Here is a 10,449-nt window from a genome sequence, read left to right on the forward strand (position 1 = left end):
TCTCATGGAAAACCTCCAGTAAATAACCTTGCTTGTTTGAACCAGTGTCCTGTTTTTATTATCATTTTACATTTGAAAAGTCAGTGCAGCCTACTTGAGAAAAGATGTCTTTGCCCTTCTGGGGAATTATGGTCATTGGAAGTTGCTTAACCTACCTGACTGTAGAAACCCTGCAGTTGTCAGCAGGACATAAAATATCACTAGGTACTTATGCTATCTAGTTGGTTTTCCAATGTACGTAGTTAGTGTTAAACTAGATTTCAGAACCTGCAGTATAAATACTATTAAATGTCACCCCCAAAGACTGGAGCTTTTGTGATTTCAATTTTAACATCAGGTTTTTAAGTTTTATAGGAAAAAAATTGTTATTTAAAAATATCTACCACTACATGTGGCAGTGCGTTTAACCACTGTTACAGGTGTTAACTGGAGATCAAAAACCAAAATCAAGTAGTTCACAATTTAACATTTCTTGCAGATTATCCCCTCTATTTGTCTAGAGTAGCTGTAATATACTGCACATCACCAGAGCTGTAAATAAGATACTTCAGATTTCATGCATCTTTCTATATTTATATCATCTATATAATCTATATCTGCATCTACCTCTATATGTAAAAACAACCTTTTGTATAAAAGTTATCATACCTTGTGTCTTTTGTTTTCCTGGTGTTTCTGAATGAGAAATATATCCCAGCATTTTTAAAGGCATTCTATTTTGCAAAGATAAAATGTAGCTTTTTAACATACAATTTACTAAATTACAAATTGGAATAGCAATATTCACTGACAGGCCTTTTTGGATTTATAATATGCTTAGTCTGCTTGCTATTCCATGACCTGATATTGTTATGCATAGGTTAAGTAGTATACCCAACACAAATGAAATTGTAAAGTATGTCAAAACAAATTGCTGTTTTCCTTACATAGCATTGCAATGTGTAGTAGTATGAGGTCTTATTATTGTATCCAAAACATTTTTCTCAGAATTGCAGTGTTGAAAATACAGTGTGTCTGATCAAATACAGATAAATGTGCAAGGTGCAACTTCTGTTCAGTCTAGCAGAAAGACCTTTATTGCATTCATGAATAAGGTAAAGCAACCATCATGCCTTGCTGTTCATAGTCACATCTTACAGTATGTAAGCTCAGAGGTGACACAAATGATACACATGGTGAATATTTATGACATGAATTTTTCAAGCCCTACTCTGCAAGCAGTTCCGTGATTTTTTGTGTCTTTTAGGGGTTTTCTTTTCCTTCTTTCTTTTACATTTTCTTTTTGTTCTTCTTTTCATTCTTCCCCCCCCCCCCGATGCAGCAATTCCCATGTAGGACAAGAACATATTCTTAAGTTTCTCTGCCTGTAGTGGCTTTGAACCCATGACACTGGCATTCTGCTCTGATGTCGGAGTGTCTGAGTCACAGTGACAGTCCAGCAAAACCTGCACCACAGATCCCCAAAACTCCGTTTCTGGATGTGCTACTGCCTTTGTGGTGCTCCAGACGTCTTCGTGGCTTACTAGCTTCATCTCCTCAACCCTTTTTTCTGTTCCCTGTAGATCTTTTAGGAGGAGGGATATCATGTGAATAAGTTCTTTTAAAAAATCTTCCTTGGATGTATGAAGCTTGAGACTCAGAAATGTGGAAAAGCATTCATTTGAATTTAAGAAGAGAACAACTAAGGTGCATTTATACTTTGAACTGTTGATGGATGTCATTCCCCAAATTGGAAAGCTTTCTCTGAGCTCTCCTGAAGGGAGCCTTGCAGTGTCTTTTCCTGTGCAACTTACCTGAAGGTATGCACAGTAGTTTGTTAAATCCTCTGTTGTTTGAATGGGGACATTAGGAAAAACACCTACAGCAACAAAAAAAAGCTCCCCAAAATGCATATTCTGAATGATAACTAAGTGCTAGTGGTACTCAGATCACCCACACCTGAATCACAAAACACGAGCAGATTTTCCTACTTAAGTGTTCAGACATGGTAACTGTGCTGACTCAAAAGATTATTGCTTGTTTTATCAGGTATGTAAATGACCAATGTATGGCATAGACATTGCTTTGGTACAGGCTGAGTTGGTGTCACATTTGGATTAGTAAATAATTATAATTCATTAATATATATTTCATATATATATATATAATTCATTATTAATCCTATTATTTATTAAAGATGTGTCCACTGTACATTTTTCAAGAACATACCTCAAGTGGAATCCTATTCTGGCCTCCGACACATGGCTGCAAAACTGCCACTTGGTCTTCCATTACAACTGTTAAAAGCATTATGAGAAATGTATTGGATTAATATCCCTTTAATTTTAATTTCAAATTATTGTGATAATGACAATGTGTATTTATGAAGGTACAGTCTTTCCTTGATACACACTAAAATAATAAGCATTCTTTATATGCTTTTCTTTAGTGAAAAAAAAAAAACAACCACATGAAAAGTAGCTATAACCACATGGCCCCCAAAAGGCAGGAACACAACTAAAACTATATTATAAAAGATTGAGTAGCCTGATATTACATCTGAGATTCAAGCAGTTTGTTCTTAGCTGTACTAGTTGGGGAAAAAAACTCACAACAACCAACCGAACAAAAAACCCCAGCAAACTAAGTTGTTTATGTTTTGTTTATTTCTTTTTACAGTCATAAGTGAAAAATGAACTATTTTTATAGGAGTTTGAAAAGCATAAGAACCTTGAATATTAGTCTGTGTCAGTCACTGCAACAGTTTTAGAGCCTGTGTGAGGAATGTATATCTGTACACTCATATATACTTTTGTAGAAGTGGGATGTCAAGTGGTCATGGATGTAGCTGTGGATAAGTAGGAATAGACAACTCTTGCTTCTCACACGAAGTCATAGAAATATGCCTAGAGTAGGGAAGGAGACTGGTATGGCCTGCAAGTAGCAATATAAGTAAACTAAAGTAGCTGTTGCATCTTGTGGAGAATTGCTTTCCTGGTTTCCAAGGTAAATGATGGACAGAAAAATGCCCTTGGCTACATCAGGCAGGCACTCTTTGAGCCCCAGGTTGTGCTGAGGATTTGTTAGCAGTAAGATCCCTATTGGAGAGATGTTCATGAAGTCCCGTGATGTTAAATGAACAGGGAGTGGTGTTTCAAAGAGATTTGTAGTAGAAATACTGTGTAACTGCCCCAGACTGACCATCCTTACGAGGACTGGAAGTTGAAGTGAATGACGTTGTGAACTACCCTGTTATTTACAGAGCGTTTTGACAATTGGATTGTTCTGTAGAAGCACAAATGGACTTCCTTCATTATTTTGGTGAGAGATGCTGACACGACTGGTTAGCACATACCATCTCTATCTGCCAAGGTCTAGCATTTGTTCCTCTCCTGATCTTCATTCGAGTGTTAGGTTTGTTTGGAGTTAGTAACCTTTTCTTAGTTGATTGATTGCTATTTATAAAGAACGTTTTTCTTTTTCCATAAAACGTTGAATAAGCCAAATACCGAGGTAGATGTAAAATTATTTCTGACTGAAATACCATTGATAACTTTTTAACAATAAAGCAGCTAAGAGCATTTTATGTTAGTAACAACCAATGCCGATTCCACTAAGGTCGGGTTTTCTTTATTCCTACTTTATTCATTTGTTAAATTTTGCTTATACAAAGAAACCAGAGGTTAGTTTTGGGTTTGTGGTTTTTGGGGTGTTTTTGTTTGTTTGTTTGTTCGTTTTTTTGGGTTTTTTGGAGGCACTACTTCAATCCTGAAGGCAAATAAGCACCACCAGCCAAGTAACTGAGCCACAACCAGCGTGGTCCACATATATCCTGAGACGGAAGACAGCTTTTTAGAGAGATCACTATAACTGTTTAGTTAAATTCTACTAAAGGATAAATGCCTCTGTTTCAAGACAGTTTAATTTTCTGTACTTGTGAACCATACTATGAAAAAAAGGAACATACGAAAATAAAATGGGCTCTATGTTCCTGCTGCATTCCGATCATGAGAGGAGAGCTGCCCCGTCCAAATGGCATGTTTTCTGCTACCGTCGCCGCGGAGGGGTGGTTCTATAGGTTATTCATTGTAAGAACACAAGTCAAGCCGTGAACTTGACTCTAATTTGCCTAATACGTTACCATTTGTGCAATTGAATACATTTTCCTTTAAACGACGATGTCCTTATTGTGAGAAGAGAAGGCGCACTGGGAGGTTAAAAAAACAGCTAGGCGAGAAGATAATACATCAGCCACGCAGTCTCAAGAAATGGTAATTTCTGGTGTCTTCTTCTCTTCCCCCTGCATTTTACTCTTAATTTGCAGGTTCTCTGATAGCTGCGGCGCGCCGAGAGGCTGCAGCTGGTGCCAGCCCGGAGCGGCACCAAGGGGCTGTGCCCGGGAAAACGGCTCAGACCGACTGGTTTCCATTTCACGAGCGACAGCTTCATTCTGCAGTGCGGGTTCACCCCTATTGAGTTCTGTGAGACTTTTGACTGAAACTAAAATAAATCACCGAAATAAAAAGAAAAGAAAGAAAAACATCAAACAAAACAACCCCCAAAAAAACAATAGCAAAGAGCTGCATTTTGTGCAGCCCCTGCATGTTTGTGCCGTTTCCATTGGCTTTTCATTGCAGGTAATTACTCGGGAAGTTGTTGCCTTTATGTAATGTGCAAGCCTGGCCGTGTGCCGAGTTAAGTTCCGAGCCGTGGCCAGGGCGGTGCGGGAAGGATTTATCCCTGCTCTGGGGGGATGCGCTGGTTGAGGTGATAAGTGGTCAAGGGGCGACTTGCCTTCACCTGACCGGCACCTCTTGCCCTGCGAGCAGGAGGCGAGATAGGGATTCGTGCTTATCCAGTTTCGCTTTACCTGATTACTTGATAACATGAAACATCTTATGCTTTGCCGTAGCACAAATGCAAACACAAAGGAGAGATTTGCCTGCTGGGTGGTGTCACCTCCTGACTGCCCATCGCTGCCTGATACCCTCTAAAAAGAGCCAGGACACAAGCGGGCTAGGGAAAATGTCTCCTGCGGTGACATATGCCAGGTACGGGTTTTGTCAGGAAAAGTGAAATATTTCGAGGCAATTTGTAATACAGTGGATTAATTTTGATTGCCCAGGGTAGAAACAAAAAGAAGACTGTCTCTAACCATAGGCTGGGGGCTGGCTTTATTTGCCAATATCAATATTTGTGTGGAAAGCTTAAAATATGTTGTTTTTCCAAGAGCTGAAGTTTTAAACAGGGGGGAGGAGAAGGAGGCCCGTGAATGAAATATTAGCAGCATATCGGTTAACCACTAAGTTCTTTTTTGTATTCATCTAGCCGTTTCTGGTAAGAAGGGCAAAGAGTCTTAAGACTCGGGGATAGATGCTCCTTAATGCAGGCTAGCCTTTCAAAAGATACAGGCAGCTCTCAGCAAGTGACAAAATAAAGCTGAGGCTGTACAGAGGCGGTGCTGAAAGACCGGAATAAAATTGCTCTGTGGCTTTCTGCATCTCTGAATTATACATTTTTAATCGGATCTAGCACACATCGCATGGGGGTTGGGGGGGAGGGAGGAAGCGTAAAAGCAAGGGTTCTTTCAAACGAGGTAGACTTGAAAACCGGCAGTCCCTGTCAAAGCAGCTCAATGCATCCGTTTGTTAGTGCCTCCCACTTGAACAGGGATTTATTTCTTAGCCCCTGTCCCTTCTGTCTCGCACCTTCCTTTAGCTTCGTGCTCAGAAACTAGAATATCAACCCATATTTCATACCTTAGAAGAAATCAATTCATCTGAGATGACAAGGCAGCCCCCCACACTCTTCAGGCCCCTCAATACATTCAGAGCCTCGGGTCGCTGCGGTAATGTAGCCCTTATATTTTCGGTATCGTCCCAGTGCTAATTAAACTACCATCAGGGAATGTTTTGCTTTTGGTTTGCTCCCTTGCAGAGGTGCGCTAGTGCTCAGTGCCCGACAGTCCAGCGCTCAGTTGGTTCGCGACGGGAGAGTGCGAACGGGTAATTTAGTCAGAATTGTTCACTTAAAACTCGCAATCAGCTCCTTTGGGGGAGCGTCTCATCCTTGGAAATAAATTCCGGAGGTGGGGCTGGGGGGAGAAGCAAATATTCACCCGTAACATTCTGCAAAACTCAATAGTGAGCTTTTTCACTTCTGGATTTTTCTTCTAAGGCGTCTATTTCTATGATATGAAGAACGGAGTTTGTCTTTTGCCTTGCGAATATCTCTATAATTTGTAGGAAATCTCGGCGGAGTGGGAAGGATTTGGCTTCTGAAGAGCCGCTCCGGCTGCTGGAGCCCGCCAGCAGGTTTGCCCTCTGGCGAGGGCGGGGAGACAGCCACCTCCTCCGAGGCTGCAGGCAGAGCAAGTCTGTGCTTATCTTCCGTAATATCCCGCGTGAAAAGTCAGATCCTACTCCTATTCGAAGTGCGGGTTGAGGGAGAGGGAAACTATATATCGGAGAAAGAAGTATCTTTAGGAGAAGGTCTCTTCTTCTTGATGGTGCCAGAGTGCACAGGGCTTTGAGTCCCGCGGCCCAACTTTCAAATCCTTTCTAAACTTGATAAAGGGTTACAACAGCAGTCCAGTGAAGTATAGATTAAATTCTTGTATGATTTGTTTTTATAGCACATATGTAAGTAGGATTCATTATAATTTTAACTAGATCAAGATAAGAGATTAATGCTTTTATAGAGCATCTCTGCCGAGATTTCTTATGGGGCTAAGATTAAATCTACACATTAAAGTTTATCTCGTTCCATTTTGTGTTGAAAAAAAAAATAAATTACATGGTTTAAGAAGAGTCACTCCATGTCAGAAGAAGAAAAGTTTCGAGGTTCGTCTTGCTCCGACAGCAATCGTGCTTTCCTGACCGGGGTAACGTTCCTATTCATCGATTTCTTGTCTCCCCTCTGAATATGCCTTTGAGGGACATGGAATCGTGCAGGTGTCATACAGGAAACCTCCCAAACAGCTGAGGTATTGTCAAAGCGCCAAACTACAGGAACCGTGAAATGATTGCTGTCGTTACGTTTGGGATGGTTTGTGTACTAAACTTGGGAACGTCTGAACCTCGAGGCTGGCTGGAAAGTGAGAAAGACTCCAGGTTCAGGCCCACCTAATGAGACAGGACACATCGCTTTCCCTGTGCGAGGTGAACGGGACTCAACAGACTCTTCCGCTGCCCACGCAGAATTAACATTAAATTGCCTAGTAGAAGAATAGTCGATTCACTCTTACACTTTCACTGATCTCTGAAACTACAGATCTCTGAAACTACAAAATTACAGGTTTTTGGTAAAGTCACTCCAAACAGTGTAAATTAAACACTTCCTCTCCAAACGGAAAATCTTAAAGCTACACACGTACACCAGAACCGATTTGTGTTTGTTTGGTCAGGTGAACAAAACCTGCCTGTTAGGAAGAAAGTTCGTTAAAAGGGGCTTGGATTAGGACCTTTTTGCAGCCTAGTTGTGGAAATCCGAAACACAATCTTTATTTTCAGGGATTAAATTAGTGATGCTTCACATGTTTTAAAATAATAATAATAATAATAATAATAAATAATATAAAGGAAATCCAACCGTCTTCAAAACTCAACGTATTTCAGTGTTCATTGAGAGGGAATGCACTTCTTTTTACTGGCAGCAACAATATTTCACATTATCCTCACAAACAGGATGTCTGGAAAATTATAACTCAGCCACGCTAGGTTTTGAATCTGTAATTTGCAATTTGTCACATTCCATTGGTAGAGAGGTATGGAGCGAGTCGTGGAATGTCTTTTTACACCTTTTTTTTTTTTTTTTTGCCTCCACAGGTCAGGTCGGTTCCTAGAACCGCGTGGTGGAGACCGAAGTGCTGGTTTCTCGGGTCTCTGTGGAGCCTGCATCCAGCTCGTGCAATAAAATCTCCGGATCTGAAAGTGAAATGAACTGCTAGGTAAAGCCTCAGCATAGAAAACCGAGGGCTAGTGGAAGTACTGAACCATTTGAGCACCTGTTTTTCGAGATAGACAGTTCTCTTGGTGTTTCAGGAACCTTCCTTTTTCCCCGGAGGCTATTGGGGTGCTTGATCCCATTCAACAGAACGCATCGCTTCCTTTCTTCCCCTATAGTCAGCCCTCAGCCACCCCTCACTGCGGGGCCACCTCCCACCTCTCCCCCGAGGGAACACCCAGCTCTCATCTTCATAGCTTCACTTTCCATTTTCTCGGATAACTGGAGCGCGCGTATGTGGAAGAAGGTGAACAGTACCCTCAAAATTCGTTTAGGCCAGTCCAAGGTAGCACGAATTTTATCTCAGTCAATCCTTAAATACATTTGGTGTTGTAACTTTTCTGGGGGGAAGAGAAGCGTTAGTGTAAAACAGATTTAAAAGAAGCAATCTTTCTGGACTGAGATCCATAGTTAAAAACCAGTATAGAAATGGGGAGAAGACGCGGGAGGGGATTCGGATTCCTGGGCATTTGGAAGGTATTGATGCCGTTCTCACTTTATTTAAACAAACGCAAGAGTGTGAGGAGATCCCTCAAACAGTAGCCCTGTTTGGGCTGGAAGCTGCCACGCCGAGCAGCACCACAGCAGCGGCTGAGGACACAGAAGCGGACAGTGCAGGTCCGGCACCGCACTCACACACTTCACCCAAATTCCTGGACTTTTCGGCAGTAAGACGCCTGCAATTTATGCGGGATCCTCATTCCTACGCTTGGTCTGTAACTTCTGATCTCAGGAAGAGAAGGAATGCGAGGGCGGTGGGGGGAAGGCAGCCCGTCGTCCCCGCAGGAGAGCCCAGTGGTGCCGAGGAGCCTCCCGTGATATGCGCGCCCGGCTTGTCCCAGTGGACAGGCTTCCTCGGAGAAGTTCCTATGCACTGCAGGGGCAAGCTCCTTCACACCACCTCTCGCCACGAAATGTCTCTCCATCACACATAACACCCTTTCACAGAAGGTTTAGGAGATACTCCATCTCTGGAAACACAGCGGCACATCTGCATGCAGCTCTTAATAACCGGGCTGCCTGGCGGAGGGAGTCGGTCCCTGAAGAAAGATGCTTTTCAAAGCTGTCTCACCTCAGCACAGAATTTTTTTTTGCTTTACCGCCTTGTCCCCCGGGATCTGTCCAACCCCTCTCAAATGATTTTAGCCCACTGAAGTCAACTTTCTGTTTTCAAGCTTTTAAGGAGAACGATTGCCATACGTGGCGCCAATTCTCCCCTAGGTTACATCTCTCCTTCACTTTGAAGTCCGCTGGATTACATAGAGGAAAATAAGAGCAGAATTTGGTCCCTGGAGCTAACAGTGATGTGGAACCACTCTGATTTTCATTTATTTATTTATTTCATGTGGAGGAGGGACGGATTTTAAGATCTGGTTATAAGTTGTGTCGCGCTCTAATAGATACTTAAACGCATTTGTATAAATGTCGGCGCTAATCTTGGCGGGGAGTGCTTCACAAAGACGGGACGACAAGCGAGTGGAGTCTCCGCTGGGGTGAAGATGATGCGGGAGGGTCGTGTTTTCTCAGCGGAGCGGGAAGGGGATGAAGAGCACAGAGGACGCGGCAGGCTCAGTCCCCATCCCGGTCCCCAGTCGAGGTCGGTGCCTCCCGCCCCCCGCGGGTCAGCGCCACCGGGGTGGTCAGATTGTCCCGGGAAGGGGAGGGAGCGGCGGGGTTGAGGCTGCGGGCCAGTCCGGGAGGACCGACCGCCGCCATCGCCGAGGCCGTTCCTCGCAGCCAACGGGACACGCGTGTCCCTGCGGCTGTCACCCACACTCCCTCCGGCCTCGTTAGGGAGTCCCTGGGTTTTTTACGATCACAGGAGATGCTCCTTGTCCTCGGCTATCCTGGAGTTTAATAGTTGTCTTTAAAGAGGGATATTTATTGGGATAAAAGTGGATTGCAAGCTGCAACAACGTTGCATGTGTCTTTCATTTAAAAGACATCTAGAGCTCCTTTTTTTCCCCCTCTCTCTCTATTTTTTTTTCCCCTCCCCCCAAGGCATGTAGTGCTTTTAAGGCACAGTTATAAACACGCTGCCGAAGTGCCAGCACACGGAGATGCGGGGGCAGGGAGAAGATCTATTTCGCCGGCTCCGGAGCAGGCGTTGCTCCAAGAGGTTCAGGGAGGAAACGCGTCGTTTTCAAGAGGAATTCGTGGACGGGAGCTGCCCCTGAAGCGGCTCCTGGGGCCGTGTCCAACCCCTCTCCCGGGCAGGCAGCGAACTGCCCCTTCGCCGCACCTGGCCGCGCACTCAGGGCACCGCTCGCTCCCCGCGTCTCTTCATCTTTCCGTCTCCCGGCGGCTTACGGGAACCTCTTCCATCTCTCCCTCTCCACAGGATAGCAAAGCGACACCCCACCCCACCAAACACACCGACCACCCCAAGTCCCCGAGCACCACCTCTGCTCTCTGTCCCGAAGGGGCTCCGTGGTGGCGGCAGGTAACGCTGTGAAACAGGACGGA

Source organism: Myiozetetes cayanensis, unplaced genomic scaffold (assembly GCF_022539395.1).
Source record: "Myiozetetes cayanensis isolate MyiCay16 unplaced genomic scaffold, myiCay2020 scf3, whole genome shotgun sequence".
Classification (NCBI taxonomy): Eukaryota; Metazoa; Chordata; class Aves; order Passeriformes; family Tyrannidae; genus Myiozetetes; species Myiozetetes cayanensis.